Source organism: Heteronotia binoei, chromosome 3 (assembly GCF_032191835.1).
Source record: "Heteronotia binoei isolate CCM8104 ecotype False Entrance Well chromosome 3, APGP_CSIRO_Hbin_v1, whole genome shotgun sequence".
Lineage (NCBI taxonomy): Eukaryota > Metazoa > Chordata > Lepidosauria > Squamata > Gekkonidae > Heteronotia > Heteronotia binoei.
In genome coordinates this window covers 43,852,660-43,873,095 of record NC_083225.1, presented here as the reverse complement: position 1 = coordinate 43,873,095, position 20,436 = coordinate 43,852,660, and the positions used below count along the sequence as shown (strand labels likewise).

The following is a 20,436-nucleotide window of genomic DNA, read 5'->3' as shown; positions in this document are numbered from 1 at the left end:
GAGGCTACACTGGGAAAAGAAAGAGCAGGAAATATGTGAAAGAGAGAGAGAGAGAGAAGAACTACCTGCAAACAGCCACAGGGCTGTGACACAACACACCAATTCTAATTCTAATTCTGCCTCTCTAAGGACTCCATATCTGGTCTAAGAAGAGACAGAAGTGCAGGGGTGGCATTATGTGGGAACCCCTTGAGCCTGAAGCCAGAAATAGATATTGAAATTAGTTACTGACTCACCTCTTTATGGAAAGTCCCACATCATCTGGATGGATGTGGGACTGCTGAGTCATCATCTTCTTGTTTGTGGAAAGTTCAACTTCATCAGGATGCATTTGGGACTCTTATTATTGCTAAGCAACCATCATGCACTTTCTGTAGTCCTGGTACTGGCCAAGTAGGTTATTGGCAATGACAGTGAAAAGCAGCACTGATCTCCCCCCACCCGCTCTAAACACACACAGACTTTGGAAAGAAAGAAGGCAAGCAAAGATGGTGCTTTTCTCAAGGCAGGGAGGGACGAATGTTTTGGATCCATGCACTAACCTAGCTGAAACTGTCCTGGGATGACTGACAGCAATTATGTTTAAAAGTGCCATAACATTATCTCTCCAGCCTTGCTGCATAATTTACATTCTGTAAACAAAGTCCCAGAGAGCAGGTTTGTTTGCATGATTATGGAAATGAATGATAAACTTGCCAAAAGAAATCGGGAAAGGTTAGACTTTTTATATACCAAATAGCAAGCATTTAGCACCTAATGGTGACTACAGCATGTAGACAATCAAGGGCTATCACAATCTGAATGTCAAATGCTAAATTTAACTATGGATCAACAAGTACCATTAAAAATGCAGCATATTTCTCACATACATGACCTCATGGCAGGAAAGGCTGCATGGTATAGCCCAACCTTTTCAGATCTTGGAAGCGAAGAGGGTCAGTACTTGGGAAATCGCCAAGGAGGACTCTGCAGAAGGAGGCAATGGCAAACTGCTTCTGCTTCTCACTTGCCTTGAAAGCGCCTTGCTTAGATTGCTGTAAATCAGCTGTGTTTTGATGGCCCTTTACACACACATCTGACCTCACATGGTGTATTCTCATATTGCGTATACTCTCTATTGTGGGAACAGTGTGTTTGTTCTTATACTAAGGAATTTTGGTGAAAGAGTTGGTCAAAACCTTCTTTAAAGTCCTGCGTTTTAGAAAAGACTTCACTGCTAAGAGGATTAAGAGAGCATACTCCAGGTTTGGGAGAATGTCTCCTTTCGGCTGCCTTAGAGGTAAGCCTATATCCAGGCTTTCCTCTCTAGGAGCTGCTTGAAAATGCCACCCCTAAAGCCTCACCCCTTTGAGTAGAGGGTCAAAGGTGCAAAAAACTGTGAAATTTCTCCACATGAGGTAGTTGTTAGAGGCTCAAGAGCAGGCCAGTTAAAAATGACAACTTGATTGTAAGAATCTAACAGCCTTTATGTTAAAGGGTTTTTGTTTGCTTGCTTGCCCTCAAGTTACAACTGACTTATGGTGGCCCCATAGGATTTTCAAGGCAAGAGATGTTCAGAGATGGTTTGTCTGTCAGTATATAGAGTCCTCTGTCCACAGCATGACAGAAGCATGGAGCAGCACGTGGATCTACAGTGACAGCATCTGACAGGTCAGGTCAGATCAACCTTGGGAGTGAGCTGGTTCTGGCTGGACTGTAACCAGGCGAAAGCACCTGCTGGAATCAGCAATTGTGTGGACTGTCGTGATTGGCTGAGCTGTATATATAAGGACTACTGTGCCAGACAGTATTTCTCTCTGTTGAGAGTTGGTTCCTGGCATAGCACTTTGTCACTCAGTTTAATGTTATTCACCGCACTAGTTGTATCGTATATAGTTTGTAAATACACTACTTTTATACTAGGTGCTGGTGTGTGGCTCAATTTCTTCCCAGAGTCTACTTTCAAGCAGTTCTCTGTTTTGCACTCTGCACATGAACCACTGAGATTATTTGTTCTTATACTAAGGAATTTTGGTGAGAGAGTTGGTCAAAACCTTCTTTAAAGTCCTGCGTTTTAGAAAAGACTTCACTGCTAAGAGGATTAAGAGAGCATACTCCAGGTTTGGGAGAATGTCTCCTTTCGGCTGCCTTAGAGGTAAGCCTATATCCAGGCTTTCCTCTCTAGGAGCTGCTTGAAAATGCCACCCCTAAAGCCTCACCTCTTTGAGTAGAGGGTCAAGGGTGCAAAAAACTGTGAAATTTCTCCACATGAGGTAGTTGTTAGAGGCTCAAGAGCAGGCCAGTTAAAAATGACAACTTGATTGTAAGAATCTAACAGCCTTTATGTTAAAGGGTTTTTGTTTGCTTGCTTGCCCTCAAGTTACAACTGACTTATGGTGGCCCCATAGGATTTTCAAGGCAAGAGATGTTCAGAGATGGTTTGTCATGGCCTGTCTCTGCACAGTGAACCTGGATTTCCTTGGTGGTCTCCCATCCAAGTACTAACTGGGACTGATCCTGCATAGCAGTTGAGCTCTGGAAAGATCAGGCTAGCCTGGGCTGTCCAAGCCAAGGTCGAATTAACATGCAACTAATAATAATAATAATAATACTGTTAGAAAAAAATTAATGAATTACATCTGAACAAAAATTCTACAGATGTTTTAAGATCTGATGTTTCCAACATAAGTTTGTTTTTTAAAAAATTACACATAGCATTGAAAGAAAATAGCATGGCATTTCTATTTATGGAACATCAATACCATCTTACTGTTCCAGGATAGCTGAGTGAATAATTTATTTTCTTTTAAAATACATTGCTCTAATCCTAGATATTTCCCTCTCTTTTTTGCTCATGGAAGAGCACAGCAATATCAGATCATCCATGTAATCTAATTGACAATAAAAGAAGATTCCTCTCGGTGAAGGACACACATTCTTTTGCATGTCACTGGACAAGAGCATTTGACAAACAAGAAGAGATGTACAGGAATAAATGTTCCAGCTCAAATCCATTGAAATGAATGGGGCTTAAAGCCACAAGAAAAGAGGACTACATTAGACTAAAAATTATACCTCTTATAAATCTTAAGGAGCCCCTTCTGTGTTAACAGTGCTTGACGAGTTTTGTAATGGTTCCATGCTGGAAAAAAGCAATACCTGTTGAATTTCAGTATGATATGCAGCTATTAAAGCATGCTGTGCTTACAATAGGGCTGCTACTCTTTTCTATCAAGGACTTGACAGAAAGGCTATTGTTAACTACAGCATGCCTGTTCCCTGTTCTGCAAGACTAAAGGATGGGGAGGTTATATATATATAGCTATCTTCCTATTCCTGGCAAATTCCCAGGGCTTTTTTGTAGCAGGAACTCCTTTGCATATTAGGCTACACCTCCCTGATGTAGCCAGTTCTCCAAGAGCTTATAGTAGGCTTACAGTAAGAAGAGCCCTGTAAGCTCTTGGAGGATTGGCTACAGGGGTGTCGAATTCATTTGTTATGAGGGCCAGATCTGACGTAAATAAGACCTTGTTGGGCCAAGTCATGTTGGGGTGGGCTGTGTGTGTACCTATTTAAGATTAGGTAGCAGAGATATAAACTTTATAAAGGACACAGACAAACATAATTAATTTTTTTTAAAAAACACCTTAAAATAAAACATGTTCAAAACATAAGCACTTGTTTGTCTTAAAGGTACTTTCTTTGTATCTCTCCCATGAGATCCAGGGAGCTGGCAAAAGAGGCTCTGGCCCCTTCCTTCTTTCCCCAGAGGACCAGGAGGAGCCTCAACCAATAGAAGGGAGAGAGGCTTGGCTCAGTAGCTCTGCTGTATGATTGAGAGAGCCTGGCAAAGGAAGTTCTCCCTTCCCCCTTCCTCCCCAAGGGAGGAGACTCAGCCAATGGAGAAAATAGAGTATTTGCTCTGTAGCTCCTGTGTGATTGAGCAAGCCTTGCAAACTAAGCTGTTATGCAGAAGGAAGCAAGAGAGAGGGAGAAGGAAGCAGATGACAGCCAGTTGCTCAGGAGCCTGATAGGAGCCATCCGAGGGCCTCATTCAGCCCCTGGGCCACATGTTTGACATCCCTAGGCTACATCAAGGAGGTATGCGATATGCAAAGGAGTTTCTGCTACAAAAAATAGCTCTGCAAATCCCCCACACTTTTCAGACACTTTGCATCTGAGATGGTGCTATTTTCAGGCCACATCCTTGTTTGCTAGGCCTTCATTGCGCTTTGCAGAAGTTCTTAACATGAAGTTTTAAACACAGAACTCTGTTTCCCATGCAACATTTTTTACCCAAAGGCAGTTTAAAATTTCAATGTCATAATTTACCTGTAAAACATCAGGTTAAAAAAAATTGTCAGTTCACACTACATTAAATAATGTGTTTTGCAACTGGATTTTTGCTGTATTTACACTGTGAAAATGCAGTTGCAACATGCATTATTTAGTGTAGTGTGAACACACCCAGTGAGATGGTAAAGCTGGCCGATACTGTTCCCAGGGATCCCTGAAACATGAATGGATTTGGTGCAGTTCCCTCTTGGGAAAGATCTTGTGCAACATGTTTTCCTCCCGATGTATCATAACTACTTGCACAAGTGGGAAAATGGCTCAGAAGACTCTCTTTCTGTCTTTGCAAATGGGAACAGTATGCATTCCTCCCCCAAACACGCACACTTCTGCTAGCACATGGATACTCTATTGCGTGTGAAAACTATCTGGTGGATCCAAGCCAATAAATCCCTGATGTCATTACTTCTCACTGCAGGGTCACAGCTAGCCATTTCTCTTTGAGGTGAATATCCCACATGACTGCAATGCTAATTTGTTTGCAATGTGAAGAGAGTGTTTTTGGACTGGTTTTGTGTTTGTGCAGCCAACATATAGCATAGCATGTGGCTTTGGAGTAAATAGCTGCTTTTGGCACATGGTCAAAATATAGTTGCTTGTTTGAATTACATGTGCACCAGTGTCATCATGGGCAGGTCATGCATCAGTACATCTTGAGTATATGAGGCTGTCCTTAAGCTCCTCTTTCTGTCAGATGGTAAGATGGTGGAAGGAGCACCTCACAAAGCATTTTCAATAAAAATTCAGAGCCAGCTGAGGCAAGGTTAACTGAGGAAGGTATGTCTAACATTATTCAGTGATTTGTGCATGGTGGTTCATGCATGCTCAGTTTTTTTTTTTTTTTTAAATACCCTTTTTTCAAGTATTGCTTACAACTGGGGATCAGCTTCTGATCTGCACAGAAAATTATTCTCACATCACTTCCTCATTTTGTGATGTTGGATGTAACTAGCTGTTTGTTTTTGAAAATATGTGAGGATGTTTAAAAAGGAGAAAGTAATTTAAAAAATATGATGGGAGTAAAGTTTTATTATGACAATTATAATTCAAGAAGCATTTTGAGGCAGATGCTGAGCTGATATAATCTAGTACACCTTTCGGTGATGTCAGCAGTGTGTGGCATATGTAGATGAGTTATGCAAATGAGTTGTACTAATGAGCTCTGGAACCTCTTTTTTCTACAAAAGGACCTCTACTCATGGATCCTTTACCTTCACAAAAAGCAGCAACGCTTTAATTCTAGAAATACAACAGAATTCTATTCAAAATATTCTGAAACATGCTAGTGTGATTTACTGGCCATAATTCTCTTAGTGGAAAATATAGTTCTGTACATAGACCATGCATGAACCAATGATTAAGGTAGGCACACCTTCCTCAGTTTGCCATACTCAAGTCCCTATGCCTACCACACTTACAGCCAGAGTGATTAGGGTGTTGGACTAGGATCTGTGAGACCCAGCTTTGGACCCCCACCATTCTGCCTTTAAAGGTTGCTGAGTGACCTTGTGCCAGTCACACTCACAAGGTTATTGTGAGCATAAAACTTTGAAGAGGGGAACAATATAAGCTGCTTTGGGTCCCCACTGGGGAGAAAGGCAGGGGATAACTGAAGTAAGTAAATACATAGATACTCTTGTGCAAATGACATACTTTTTGTAGTGGAAAGAGTGGGTTGGAGCATGCTGGCTTTTCCAGTACAGCATTGAGTGCACTTGTCCAGTCTCCTCAGCAAGGGCTCAGCATTTGCACACATGCAAACTGTGTTGCCATCAGGGGTGGAATTCTAGCAGGAGCTCCTTTGCATATTAGGCCACACTCCCCTGATGTAGCCAATCCTCCAAGAGCTTACAAAAAAGAACCTTGTAAGCTCTTGGAAGATTAGCTACATCAGGGGTGTGTGGCCTAATATGCAAAGGAGCTCCTGCTAGAATTCTACCCCTGGTTGCCATGATCAAGAGTGCTGTTCCAAGAACATTCCTGATCACAGGGTTAAAGCCTATGCAGATAAAGTCTGTACCCATTTAGGTGCTGTGCCCATGGTTGCTGAATCTCAGCAGCTGGCTGTCTTGATCCCACATTTGTCTGTGTCTGTGTTGCTCTCTACTAGTGTGGTGATGTGGTTAAGAGCAGTGGACCCTAATCTGGAGAATCAGGTTTGATTCTCCACTCCAGACTCCACATGCAGTTGTTGGGTGACCTTGGGTCAGTCACAGTTCTCTCGGAGCTGTTCTCTGAGAGCTCCCTCAGCTGCACCTGCCTCACAGGTATTATGTTGTGGGGAAAGGAAGGGAAGGCGATTGAAAGCCACTCTGAGACACCTTGAGGTATTGAAAGCAGGGTATCTTCTTTTACACAAATATGTCATGTCACAAATATGTCATGTTTTTTTTTTTTTTTTGTTCATGTGAATACAAGCCCAAAATGTGTCATTTGCAATTATACTGCAGCTTCATCTGTTAGTGTTGTTAAAAGGAATTGCCTTTAATCCCTCCTTGCTCAATTTCTCTCTGAAATCCAGCAATCCATTTCTTTTCCTCTCTTTGGTTTTTGAAACCTTTTTTTTTTTTTGGTCAAATTCTTTTTTCTTTTCTTTTTTTTTGGTTCAAGAGATGAGAAGCAGGAAAGGAGGCTTTGCAAAATTTCAGAATTTCATTCTATGAAATTCTTTTTGGAGGCAGGCAATATATATCCTGAAACTCTTCTACCCTCCTGCTAGAGCACCATCCTGTGTATCATGAAACAACTGCAAGGGCAGAAATGATGATTTGATTTGATTTTTTTATGAAGAGAAATTGAATAGAAATTCCATTTTTAAAAGAGGGGGGGGGGGAAGCAAAATAAGAGGAAGCAATGGCTCTATCTTTTAAAAAGTGAATTTTGGAATAAGAAATCCCTATCTCCAAAATAGTATCATCCACTCATCCTTTAGAGCAGTGGTTTTCCAATAGTGTTCCAAAGTACTCCAGAACATGCCCCAAGACTTTTCAACAAGATCATCACTGACTTCAGGCCCATCTTAATAGCATTATGGGCCCTGGACAAAGCAGTGTACTACGACAACTACTCACAGGAATAAAAATGTAAATGGTTATTAGTACTGCATCATACACAGAATAGTATGGGGCCCCTATGCTCGTGGGGTCTACAGACAAGTGCTCATTAGGCCCATGCATTAAGACAGCCTGGACTGAGGTTCCTGAAAGGTGCATCTATCCCGCCTTGTAATGCAAAGAAGCCTAAAATGCCCATTTAACCCTTGGCACAAACTGAGTTGCATCCTACAACATAACCCCCAAACACTTGCAACAGTGAGATATTCCCTCACAGGTCATAGGATTCTTCAGTAAAACAAAACAAAACATTGATTTGTAAAGTGTTCAGAGCATCTCTAAAATGTTTATGGCAAATCTCTCTCCAGTAACTATTTGTTGTGCTTCTGTGTTCACCTCCTTGCCGGTACAACTTTGTTTTATCTTGCCAGGTGGCTAGGAAGCGCTAACATAGTCTGTATGTTATTAATTACCCGCTTTGGCCCAACTTCTCTGACTGACCTTGGGGATATTCTAAGAACTCCTACTGCAGATCAATGGGTGACATACACAGATCAAAATGTAGCCCAAGGAGATAAACAGCATGCCTTCCCTGTTAACACTTTCCCAGCATAATACAAGATCAAAAGGGAGACATTTTCATTTTTTTTGTATTAGTACAGATTTTTTTTAAAATCTGCCAGTATTCAAGACCAGCCCTCAAACCAGCTACACTTGATTACCATGCAATTGGAACACCTCATTGGATAGCCACAATGCAGAAAGTGCACAGAAAAATTATTGCAAATGTGAAAGGGGGGGGGGGGAGGCAACAAACCAGAGAAATGGAATCTTAACTGTGACATATTGCTCAATGAGACCCCAAGGTACTATATGCAAACTGCTTAGAAGATAAAAAAGCATGATAGCTATGTTATGTGCTAACAAATCCACGTAATTAATAACATCAGCTATGCATCCACAGCCTGCAGATCCTCTGCATGGGAGATTAAATGCCAAATCCAAACCAGAATTATTTTATGAATTTGAATCAATGAAACAGTTACAGCATTCATTCCTGCTGTACATGCCATCACCGCACATCTGCTTTCATCCCATGATATCTTCCCGGCTGGGGCCGCTGTCATAGAAATCGAGCATTCGGCCCCAGATTTAAGGGCTGTTGACGTAGGAGCCATTTTCTTAATCATGGGCAAGCAGAGGGGGATGGCAAGGTTGGATACCACCTGCAGAGAAGGAAGAAACAGAAGTGCTGTCATCCCAGATTGTTTAAATATGTTGCTGAGACAGCAACACCAGTAAAAAGGCAGCAGCTGTGGAGGAGGGTCCAAGTTATTCCTGTCTCTTCGGTTACTAATATGCCTTTAAGGCAGTGTCGTGAGTAGTTGAAACCAAAAATATGCATTGCAAAAAGAAAAACAGAAATAAGACACAGAGAAGTCAAGATTGCTTCAAGTGCAAGATGATAGAGGTGCTTTGCACCTAGCATTTCTCCTCAAGTGTAGATAGATCTTTTTTCCTGCTTAAGAAACTCTTCCAAAGATAAGTTTCACACCTCATCATCACCATCCTGTACTGGAACAGCTGATTGACTTAGGTTACTTCAATGAGGGTGTTGCAGTTCTGCTGCTCAAGGGGACTCAAGCAATTGTTTCTCTCAAAAATGTTCTGAGGTAATCTCATACCAAACCCAGCGTCAGGTTTTTAGAGGCCATTGAACAATAGGGAACATGGGCCTTTCTCCATCATAGCTTCCATCCCCCACCCCAAATTCTACTCTTTTCTTCTTTCCTTCCTATGATGCCTTCTTTCCCACAATTTTGATTCCATCACACCACTTCAAGGTTTGCTCAAGAATCTAAAGCAGGGGTTCTCAGCATGACCTCAGCCTCCCATGCAGACAATGCTGGCCAAATGGAACTAGCCTGCTCAAACCGAGCTTTGCTTTGTGTTTTAACTGAAATACGTTTTTAATTATCTAAATTTATATTGTTATCTCTTTGACTCATCCTGAGCCCGCTTGAGGGGAAGCCGAGATAAAAATCAAACAAAATAAATCAATAAAATAGTTCTCTTGGGTGCCATAGCATAGCTGATACCTTTTCTGGTGCCCACCAAGTGCTTTTAGAGAGTGGGAGAGCCAGGTGGGGTTCTTGCTCAGCAAGGCTTCTGATTGGCCATTGGATATTTGATTAGTTGTGCAGATATTTAAAAATGTTGCTTTGGCAGCAGCTGCCAAATGTCTTCACTGTGTGATTGAGGGTAAGCTGTAGCAGCCATTTTGTGGCTATTGCCACCTTCTGCAGAAGCCATTTTATGGTAGCCATTTTATGACTGTTCTCACCACAATATGTCAGAATTCCAAGGGTGCCCGTAGGCTTCAAAAGGTTGGGGACTCCTGATCTGAAGGGTGCGTGAAAGAGTCAGGGCTCTACTTTCTAGTGGTCCTTCCTCCTAGAACTGGGGGATTTGTTTCAGGAAGCCCTAGGGCATATGTCCTGGCAGTGCATGGAAGATGCTGCAGAGTGTATTTGTTTTAATTGTTATTTATATGATTTGTTGTTTATTGTTATAATGATGTTGTAGGGTTGATTGATTTTAATGGTTTCTAAGATGTATTTTATTATGTACGTCTTAGCCACTTTGGTGGCTCTTATGAGGGCAGAAAGTCAGGGTATAAAGTTTGTAAAATAAATAACATTATTCTCCTGTGATTAGCTGGTTCCACTTTACTAGACTTTTCTCCCATTGGGAAATGAGAAATTTACCCAATGTCTTTGCTCAGAAATGGGCCTTCTGCAGAGTCATGGACAGTGTCGGGGCATGAACTTGCCAGTCCCCAATAACTGATCTGCTGGGGATACTTAAGTAGGCTAATCAATAGCTGTTGCCAAACCCTGAATAGTTGTAACCAACCATCCCTGCTGCAGGAGTCTCTATGGACAGGGATGGAAAAATGAATAAAATAGTGGGTATTAACATCTTGTGGGAAAGGATAGAAGGCAGCATATCGTATAGCCTAGTCTCAACTCATCTTAGAAGCCAAACAAGGTCAATACCTGGATGGGAGACCACCAAAGAAGACTCTGCAGATGAAGGCAGTGGAAAGCTGTCTCAGCTTCTCACTTGCCTTGAAGAACTGTGGCTGGAGTCACCATGAGTCGGATGTGACTTGTCCTCACTTACATATGTAAGACCTGGCTGACTGACTTGCAGATAGCCTAAAATACAGGCACATGGCAAGGTGTGAAGGTCTTCAGACTAAATACAGCATTATTTTCTGTAGAAAGATGGTTTACAGTATAACCAACATATCTCCTAAGATCCAGTTTGGATGGTGCATCTTGTATTATTAATAAGGAAGTGGAGGAGGCTGATGATGTGAAATCCTCTTAGGTTATTGAAGTAGACTATTTATATTCCACCTCTTATCTGTCTGTGGGCCAAACTTCCATGGAGTCCTACGTAATTTCTGTCAACTATTTCTTTTAATTGAACTACTTCTTTTAATTGATTCTTTCCTGGTTTGCGCAAAATCACCTTGTCTCCAGTTACATTTCCTTCAAGGGGAGAAGATAAACTACCTCTATTTCTGATTGTAGCCTCCGGCAGATATTTTAAAACTGAAAAAAAAAAAGTTACAACGGACACAAAATTTGGTTCAATGCCTATCTGTCTGCCTTTGACATTATAGCTACTTGGAAGTAGGGTAGAGCACAGGTGTGTTGCATAAATTAGAGTTGGAGAGGACTATGTATGTCACCTTAAGTTCCTTGGAGGAAGGGAAGAATATGACTGACAGACAACAGGCAAGGGACATCTCATCGATAGCAGCACTGATGTATATATAGTTTCTGTAAATATGGAATAATAATGCTTAAGTATATCTTGTCAGTTTAATTGCCATTGTTCCCTAAATTGCCAGAACTGTAGTGACTCACCAAAGCACAAATTTTGTTCATGCTACTGGACTCTTACTCTTTTCTACTTCTACAGACTAACATGGCTACCCATCTTGATCATTCTCCAAATAAATTCAGAGAACAGATCAAAATCTTTTGACATGCTAAGTAATACTAATATTTACATTCCTTGTAGACTTGTCTTGGCAGTATGTGTGAAAAGGATCTAGAGTCAACTGTGTGATGAAGAATATTGATTTGTTTAAAAACAATTATGAGAAGCTATGGCGTAAAATGGATGATGATAAAATGGAATAAACTTAACTTGTCATTGCTGGGCAGAATAGCTGCAATTAAAATGAATATTCTGGCAAGAATAATGCATTTGTTTCAAACTATTCTGATTGTGAAAGACAGTAAACAATTTAATAGATGGCAAAGAAAAATCTCAGAGTTTGTGTGGGCTGGGAAGAAACCAAGGATTAAAATGAAAATTTTAACCGATGCAAAAGAGAGAGGAGGATTCCAACAACCAGATTTAAAATTATATCATGAAGCAGTTTGTTTAGTGTGGATAAAAGAATGGGTGATGCTTGTTAAATAAAAAACTTTTTAGCTTTGGAAGGTCATGGAAATAAATTTGGCTGGCACGCTTATATGTATTATGGAAAAAAAAGACGGATTTTTTTTCCCCTCACCATTATATAAGAAACAATTTGTTAAATACGTGGATGAAATATAAGAAATATGGGGATGAGAGAAAACCGTTATGAATAGTGCCAGCAGAAGTAATAAACATAACAGCTGAGGCGGGTGAAGAAAAGTGGTTGTCATATAATCAACTATTAAAAATACAAAGTGGCAAAATAGAATTGAAAACTGCTGAAGAGTTGAATAATAAATATGATTGGTTCCAAATGCAACAAATAAAGAGCTTGGTGGGAAATGATATAAAAACTGAAGGAATAAGAAAAGAGCAAACAGAAATGGAAAAAGTTCTGCTTGGAGATAATAAAAAATTAATTTCAAAACTATATAAATTACTTTTTAAAATGGTCTACAGAAGATGAAGTAGTGAAATCTCAAATGATTCAAGTGAGCAATTAATGTAAATAAAGAAATACAGATGGAAACTTGGGAATATTTGTGGAAGAATTCTATTAAGCTTTCGACATGTCACAGTATTAAAGAGAACTGTTTTAAAATGATGTATAGATGGTATATGACTCCTAAAAAGTTGGCAAAGATGAACAACAAGATGCCAGATAGATGTTGGAAATGTAAAAAACATGAAGGTTCTTTCTACCATATGTGGTGGACTTGTGAAAGAGCAAAAACGTATTGGCAGATGATTCAACAAGAAATTTCTAGGATCTTGGGATATGAATTTAAGAAAGTTGCAGAGACTTTTCTGTTGGGATTACAAATGGAAAAATTTCCAAAAGAAGATAGAACTATAATTTGGTACTTGCTTTCAGCTGCTAGGACATTGTATGCGCAGTTGTGGAAGCAAGAAAAACCAGAGAAATGGGATTGGATTGTAAAAGTTATGACATGGAGTGAAATGGACAAGTTAACAAGAACTTCTATGATTTAGAAGTTTTTAAGATGGAGTGGAAAAAGTTTAGAAGATATGTAGAAAAAGAGTGGAAAATAAAAGGACATTGGACAATTTTTGATAATGATTAAGTATTAGAAGGAAGAAGGATATTAATTTTTGTTTTTATTAGTTAAGGGTACCTTTAAATGTTAGTATCTTAAGTAAATAACACCTGCAGGGGTCAAGTAACGGGGGGAAGGGTGGTTAGAAAGTAATATATGGGATAGATAAAAAGAAGTTATTAATGATGCAAGAAATAGGTATTGTTACCATATGTTACTAAATAAAATGGTTTTAAACAAAAAAAAAATAGAGTCAACTGTGAGTCAACTGCATTTGCCTTTTTAGCCACTGCAATTTTGGAATTTTGGGTTGTGTTAACAGAAGTATAGCGTCCAGATCATTTGAAGTGATGGTATTGCTTTACTCTGCTCTAGTTAGACCTCATTTTGGGTATTGTGTTCAGGTTTGGGCACCACATTTTAAGAAGGATATAGACAAATTGGAACGGGTCCAGGCAGGAGGGTGATGAAGATTGTGAGGGGTCTGGAGACCAAGTCCTTTGAAGAAAGGTTGAAGGAGCTGGGGATGTTTAGCCTGGAGAGGAGATGGCTGAGAGGTGATATGATCACCATCTGCAAGTACATATAAAGGATGGTGCAGAATTGTTTTCTGTTGCCCCAGAAGGTAGGACCAGAACCAATGGGTTGAAATTAAATCAGAAGAGTTTCTGGCTCAACATTAGGAAGAACTTCCTGACAATTAGAGCGGATCCTCAGTGGAACAGGTTTCCTTGGGAGGTGGTGGGCTCTCCTTCATTGGAGGTTTTTGAACAGAGGCTAGATGGCCATCTGACAGCAATGCTGATCCTGTGATTTTAGGGGGAGGGATTTGTGAATTTCCTGCGTTTGCAGGGGGTTGGACTAGATGACCCTGGAGGTCCCTTCCAACTCTATAATTCTATGATTCCTAAGCAAGAAATGTCAACTTTCATATGAAAAGAAATGTGAAAATGTTATCGAACACATACAAGTTTTGGTAGGATTTTCAGAGAGGAGTCCAAGAGAAAAAAAAAAACTTAACTGGAATGAACTTTGTATTCTGCTTGCTCAAGATTATATCTTTGCTACAGGATTACACCTGCTCAATATAAGAAGTGGCAGGCAGGCAGGCTTCACAGGAAATATTGTTGTGGACTTGGGCAGTTCTATTAACTTTCTGGCAGTTTCTCCTAATTTGTTGGCGTTTGGTGCTGCTTGGACTCAGTGACATCTTTTTTCCCCCTAGAGAGTTTATCCTCTGATGCTTCAGCAAGCCTATTGCTGATCCATGCTCTTATGACTCCTCTCTCTTATTTGTAAGTAAACAATAGTTTCAAGAGGAAGAAAAGCTTTGGCTCAATTCAGCCATCTGCAGGCCAAGTTGACTAAACTCTCATAAAAAGTCCAAAATCATATCTGTAGTCTGTTCTGTTTCTTTAAAATCTAAATAGGTGAAGTGAATTTTAACATAGAATTTTCTTATTTCCATCCTGTACTTTGGCAACAAAAATAAATAGGAAGGGAGGAAATTTAGAGAAGATTCAGTTGGGATTTCTGTTGTCCCCATATCGTTTTACTTATCTTATTGGGCATTCATTAAAAAAAAAACCCAACCCTGAAGATATTTACTGAGCTATGAAGAACAGACCTGCCATTTTTCATTATGCCCCATACACTAACATGTATTATGCATATCCTGAGTGGGTCTAATTTAGATTTGCTTGTCTTTTGTTGATGCTTAATTGAAAACTAATACACCTTAAAGACAAGGACATTGCCTCAGAGGTCTGGGAGAGTTTATGCCAAGAATACTGCAACAGTAGAGAGCTGGCTATGGTGTAATAGTTAAGAGTAGCAGACTCTAATCTGGAGAACTGGGTTTGATTCCCCACCCCTTCATATGAAGCCAGTTCTCTCAGAGCTCTCTCAGCCCCACTAGGGTGTCTGTTGTAAGGAGAGGAAGAAAAGAAGTTTGTAAGCCACCCTGAGACTCCTTTGGGTAGTGAAAGGCAGGTATAAAACCAACTCTTGTTGTTATCTGTAGGGATGGGCACAAACCAAGAAAATGTGGTTCAGTTTGTGGTGTGCCCAGTTTGTGAACCATGAAGCATCATGAACTCTGAAAAGCTAAATAGATTCCAGCATGGTAGAAATGCCAAAATTGCATGATATCTCAGTCTGACTCTCCTCTACCTGCCCTAAAAGTTTGGTGAGGATTGGATTCACAGGTTCAAAGTTATGCCCTTCTAAAGAAGGTGTCCCCAGAAAAGTGCTTTCTGGCGAAATGACTTGCAGTCATTTTGACAAGCACATGTTCAAGAAGCTCAGGAGTACATGCAATGATCCTGTGCAAGCCAGAGACATCAACATCGCAGGAGACCTCCCCCAGATGCTCTTCTACATGCTCTTCTACAAGTTCTGCCCCCCATTGCTTTGAAATTTTCCAAACATTTAGACGGAGTGGAGAAATCCTGTCTGGAAATGTATCCATTCACAAACCAACATGAACTGCCACAGACAGCTTCAATCGTTCAAAAGTTAATGCCAGTTTACCTTCCATGAACTTCACTTTGCAAAGCACAATCTGACCAAAAATTATAATGGACTTTAGTTTGTGAGCCGGGTCATGCCTATCCCTAATTACCTTTTTTAAAAAATCAGATTTAAAGAAGGAATTTGCTATTGAATAGATGTTGAGTGACAGTTTGGAAGGAAAGGGTTGTGTCCAGTGTTCCCTCTAAGCTGAATTAGTGTGAGCTAGCTTACAGTTTTTTAGCCTCTAGCTCACACATTTTTGTCTTAGCTCAGGAAAAATGGCCCCAGAGCCCACTAATTTATGCAGCAGTCCACAACTTTAATGCCAGTAGCTCACAAAGTAGAATTTTTACTCACAAGACTCCACAGCTTAGAGGGAGCATTAGTTGTGTCCTATGAAAACTAGCATTAAAATGATTCTGTATTACATGCTTGCTTTGGAATCTGCTACAGAATTTAAAGATCATAAAGGCAAATTAATATTAATGAGTGAATCCCCAATTCAAAATACAAATAGGATTGGAGGCAGGGTGTAATGTGTAACTGCTGGAATTGCTATTTGGATATTAAAATCAAAGTGTACAAAGCATTATTAAAACATGTTAGTGAAAGCCAAGGAAAGGCTACCTGGTCTATTCCATTAAATGCCAGTCAAAATTCTAAGTGCTATCAAAGTTCCAATTCTGCTATCAAAATTAGCAACTCAAAAAAAGCACCAATTAAAAAGTTAATCCCCACAGTATGTTCTCTTCATTTTCGGTTTTTATCTTTTCCTTCCCTTTTGCATGATGAAATATCTGTATATACTATCTGCCTCACAAGCAAGGGGCTATGTTTCAGACAGTGTGGGCCTTGAAAGTAGGGCATAGAAAGCAAATTTGATCCATTTTTAATAGGAAAGTGATGATCGACATTCCACAGCCCTGCTGACATGAAAATACTTTGGTGAAGCTACGAGATTTCACTGATGAGAGAAATTTTGCCTAGAGTCAAAGCATTTGAACTTGCAAGAACAGGATAAATGCCGATTAAAGCGTAAGCAGCATGTGCACTGTGTATTAAATGCAATTCAGGAAGAACTGCATGCCCTGAGTGGTCATAGGGCAAGGACGCATAATGCCTCCTCTTCTGTATCCAATGCATACCCATACTGCTTCCAACAAAATCACTAATACCTGGGAAATTACTGAGATGCTGGCTAGTCGCAATCCTCTGGGCAGCAGCAGATGCTTAATTTCATATTTCATCACTTTCTCAACATTTTAAAGATTTTGGCATTGTTTTAAGGTTTTTTTAAAATTAATAGCAATTGTGAATACAGTTATTTCCAGATTCCTGCTGGCATAACTGTGTACTGCAGAGATTTATTTATTTAATGCGGCACTGAACAGATGAAAAGCACATAGTACCAGCTTCTGGGGGGAAATAATGTATACTTGCCCTAACTCTTGAGAAAACTATATATAGAAATCTGTAGTCATTATAACCTAGTTGCTTCGTATCTGCATGAAAAAAAACTGTACCTTTCACAGCATCTAACATACTATCAAATGAGGGAAAGGTTTTTTTTTTTTAAAGAGCTATAAACAAAAGATTGTCCTCTATTGAAAGGAGTTAAAAATGAAAGAGGAAGGCTTTGTATACTGATTCTTCTTCTCACCAGCCAAGGAGACATTTAATGCACTACAGCAGCTTCAACAAGCAGCCAGATGTACATCTGAGATGGTATGCCATGGTATTGATCAAAGGTGAGTTGTTTTTAAGTGGTATGAGTACCTGGATTAGTATGACTTAAAAGCAGTGAGAAAGTAATGCAGTGTCGTACAGGTCAATGTTTTTTTTTTTTTTTAAGGAGAAGCTCTTAAAAGATGTTCTCACAATGGGGCACTCACCTTGCCTTTTAACTTTCACTAGTACCTTTAAGGTCTGCCTACACACTGATGGCGTCTTCTAAAACATTTCTTGTACTACCAATGCTGATTACTTACATGTGTGGCAGTTGTGTATCAGAGAAAAAAGTATTGGTTGTCAGTGTTAGAGTGTATGGGGAAAAGGCTTGAATTTAGAAATCCCCTATTCTCCAGAGGTTGTTTTGCTAAATTATGTCCCTGTGTTCCCAAAGCATTTAATTTAATTTAAATTTAATTTTTTCAATTTATACCCCACGCTATCCCGCAAGAGGGCTCAGGGTGGCTTACAAAGCATAACATAATCACGCATAACATGATAGTGCATTGAATGACAGCAGCAAGAACAGTTTATGCATGATATTGGGAAAAGAGTATCATTCCTTATCTAGCAGAGTGGATAATGAAACGTAAAGGAACTTATGCGGTTATTAGACTGACCACTCTAAAATTTGGACTGTCTAGATAGGATCTTGCAGTGCTTTTTGCTCAAAAATTGATAGGCACTTTTATGTATGTGTCAGATTTCTGTTTGATGATTACAGTGTTTATTATAATTAGCTCTATAATTGTAATGAATAAGTAATGTATGAGAAAAATGCTAATAAATAATAATGAAAACATAAAATAAAACATGTCTTATTTACAAATAATAAAGCAGCACATTCCAGGATAGTCTCAGACATCTCCTGCTATCTAGTGCCCAGCAATTCCTGAGGGTTCTGGCCTTGCCAACCAAACCGTTCACAGCTTACTACTTAATGAGTACCACTTAACGGGTGACTCTTTTGACGGAATATCTGGATATGACAAGTTACACTGATTAGCTGCCAGTTTAGCAGTCTGGTTACTTCTTTGCAAAGCTTTTCCTGGATATCAGTTTGGATTGTTTGGTAGATGAGGCCTATGCTATGTCCAATGACATCTAAAGAACATTAAGGGTCATCTAATAGGTATACTGCCTTGACCTGGATGTCACAGGCTAGCCCTATCTCAGGAGCTAAGCAGGATCAGCCCTGGTTCGTTAAAAGTCCAGGCTTGCTACATAGAGGCTGTCAATGGCAATACACCGCTGTTTGTCTCTTGCCTTGAAAACCATACAGGGTCACCATAAATTGGCTGTGACTTGATGGTGCTATCCATCACCAATAGGTAGGCTACATTAGTCATGAATAAACGAATATTTTTTTAAAAAGTTGTGAGCTTTAAAAGCAGGTTTGGGGAGAGTTTTTGAGGGTGTCTTATTACAGGAACTTGTCTTGTTGATGAGTTGGTAAGATGTGGATTGGATCATACTGTTAGATGGATTTGTAAATGGCTGACAGATAGCACTCAAAGAGTTAGAGGCTCCTCATCCTCTTGGAAAGGATTGACAAGTGGAGTGCCTCAGGGATCTGTCCTAGGCCCTGTGTTGTTCAACAACTTTATAAATGACTTGGATGAAAGACTAGAGGGGACACTCATTCAATTTGCAGTTTATATTAAATTGGGAGGGGTAGCAAATTCAGTAGAAGACATGGTCAAGATACAGGATGATCTTGACAGGCTGGAAAACTGGGCTAAAGCTAACAAAATTTCAACAGAGATAAATGTAAAGTTTGGCATTTAGGTAGGAAAATTCAAATTCATAATTATAGGATGAGGGAGACTTGTCTTGATAGTAGCAAGAAGGATTTAGGGGTTCTAGTAGATCATATACAAAACATGGGTCAGCAGTGTGATTCAGCAGCTAAAAAGGCGCATGCAGGGTGATTACAGATTGGCACTTTGGACTGACTCAGGGATACCTCTGAAATTGACCAGAAAAATCTCTCCAAACAGCAACATCTGCCACTCATCCCCATCCTGTACTCACCCCATTCTCTGGCATCCTGAGAGCGGCTCAAAAAGCTGCCACTTTTGAAGTGGTCGCTAACTTTTGAACCACACACCAGTTGCCTCCTTGGTGTCTGGAAGAGGAACAGCCCAAGCAAGGTGCCTTGGCAGTGTGAAACTGCCAAGATGCCCTAAGGCGCATTCAGCTTTTCTTTTTTTTATTTTACAAAGAACTGTTCAGAGTGCATGTGCGCATGTGTGCATGCATTAGCACATGTGCATGATCACTAAAAATGTATGGGAAAAACCCCAAACTGAGCAACAGGGATGGTGCACAACAGCCGTCTGATCATGCCAGTGTCGTCCCGTGGACGGGATGGGGACAGCTTGTGGGGGAGTGTGCGGAGGCTTTGGGATGGCTCTTTTTGAGCAGGCACAATTTGGGATGCCTTTCAACAGCCCCCAAATGCCCGTCTGTTAGCAGCCACAGTGTTAGGCTGCATCAATAGATGCATAGTGTCCAGATCAGATCACTTTACTCTGCTCTGGTTAGACTCATTTGGAGTAGTATTCAGTTTTGAACAACACAGTTTAAGAGGGATATCAGTAAGCTATAACATGTCCAGAGGATAGCAACAAAGATGGTTAGGGATCTGGAGACCAAGTCCTATGAAGAAAGGCAGTAGGAGCTGGGTAAATTTAGCCTGGAGAGGGGATTATTGAGAGGTGATATGATAGCCAAATTCAAGTATTTGTAAGGCTGTGAAATAGACGATGGTAGAGTTATTTTCTGTTGCTCCAGAAAGTCAGACCAGAACCAGTGGGTTGAAATTAAATCAAAAGAGTTTGGGGCTAAACATTAGGAAGAATTTCTTGACAGTTAGAAAGGTTCCTCGGTGGAACAGGCTTCCTCACAAGATGGTCATGCCAAGGGTAATACCAATTGCCACTTTGGGGTCAGGAAGGAATTTTCCTCCCAGCCAGATTGGGCCAAGGATCCTGGAGTCCCCCCCCCCCAACTTCCTCAGGGCATAAAGCAGGGATCACTGGGGATGTAGGGGGAATAACTGTGAATTTCTTGTATTGTACAGGGGTTGGACTAAATGACCCCTGGGGTCCTTCCTAGGTCTATGTTTCTTTGTTTAGGATGCTTACATTTCAAGTTTTGCTAAGGACATTGGATCCAATTCTCTGTAGTCCCGAGGACTTTCTGAAAAGTGCTTTGCCGAGTCAGCTCCTAAGAAAATTGTT

The 20,436-nt window shown here is 40.2% G+C and overlaps 1 long non-coding RNA gene across 1 annotated transcript in view; it reads right to left on the bottom strand.

Moving 5' to 3' along the window:
• Window positions 1-8,388: 8,388 nt before the first annotated feature.
• LOC132568901 (uncharacterized) overlaps window positions 8,389-20,436 on the bottom strand; it is a 99,737-nt gene continuing 87,689 nt past the window's right edge. Inside the window, exon 2 of the long non-coding RNA XR_009555223.1 lies at window positions 8,389-8,611. This is a non-coding gene — a long non-coding RNA (uncharacterized LOC132568901). The remainder of the gene's footprint in view (window positions 8,612-20,436) is intronic.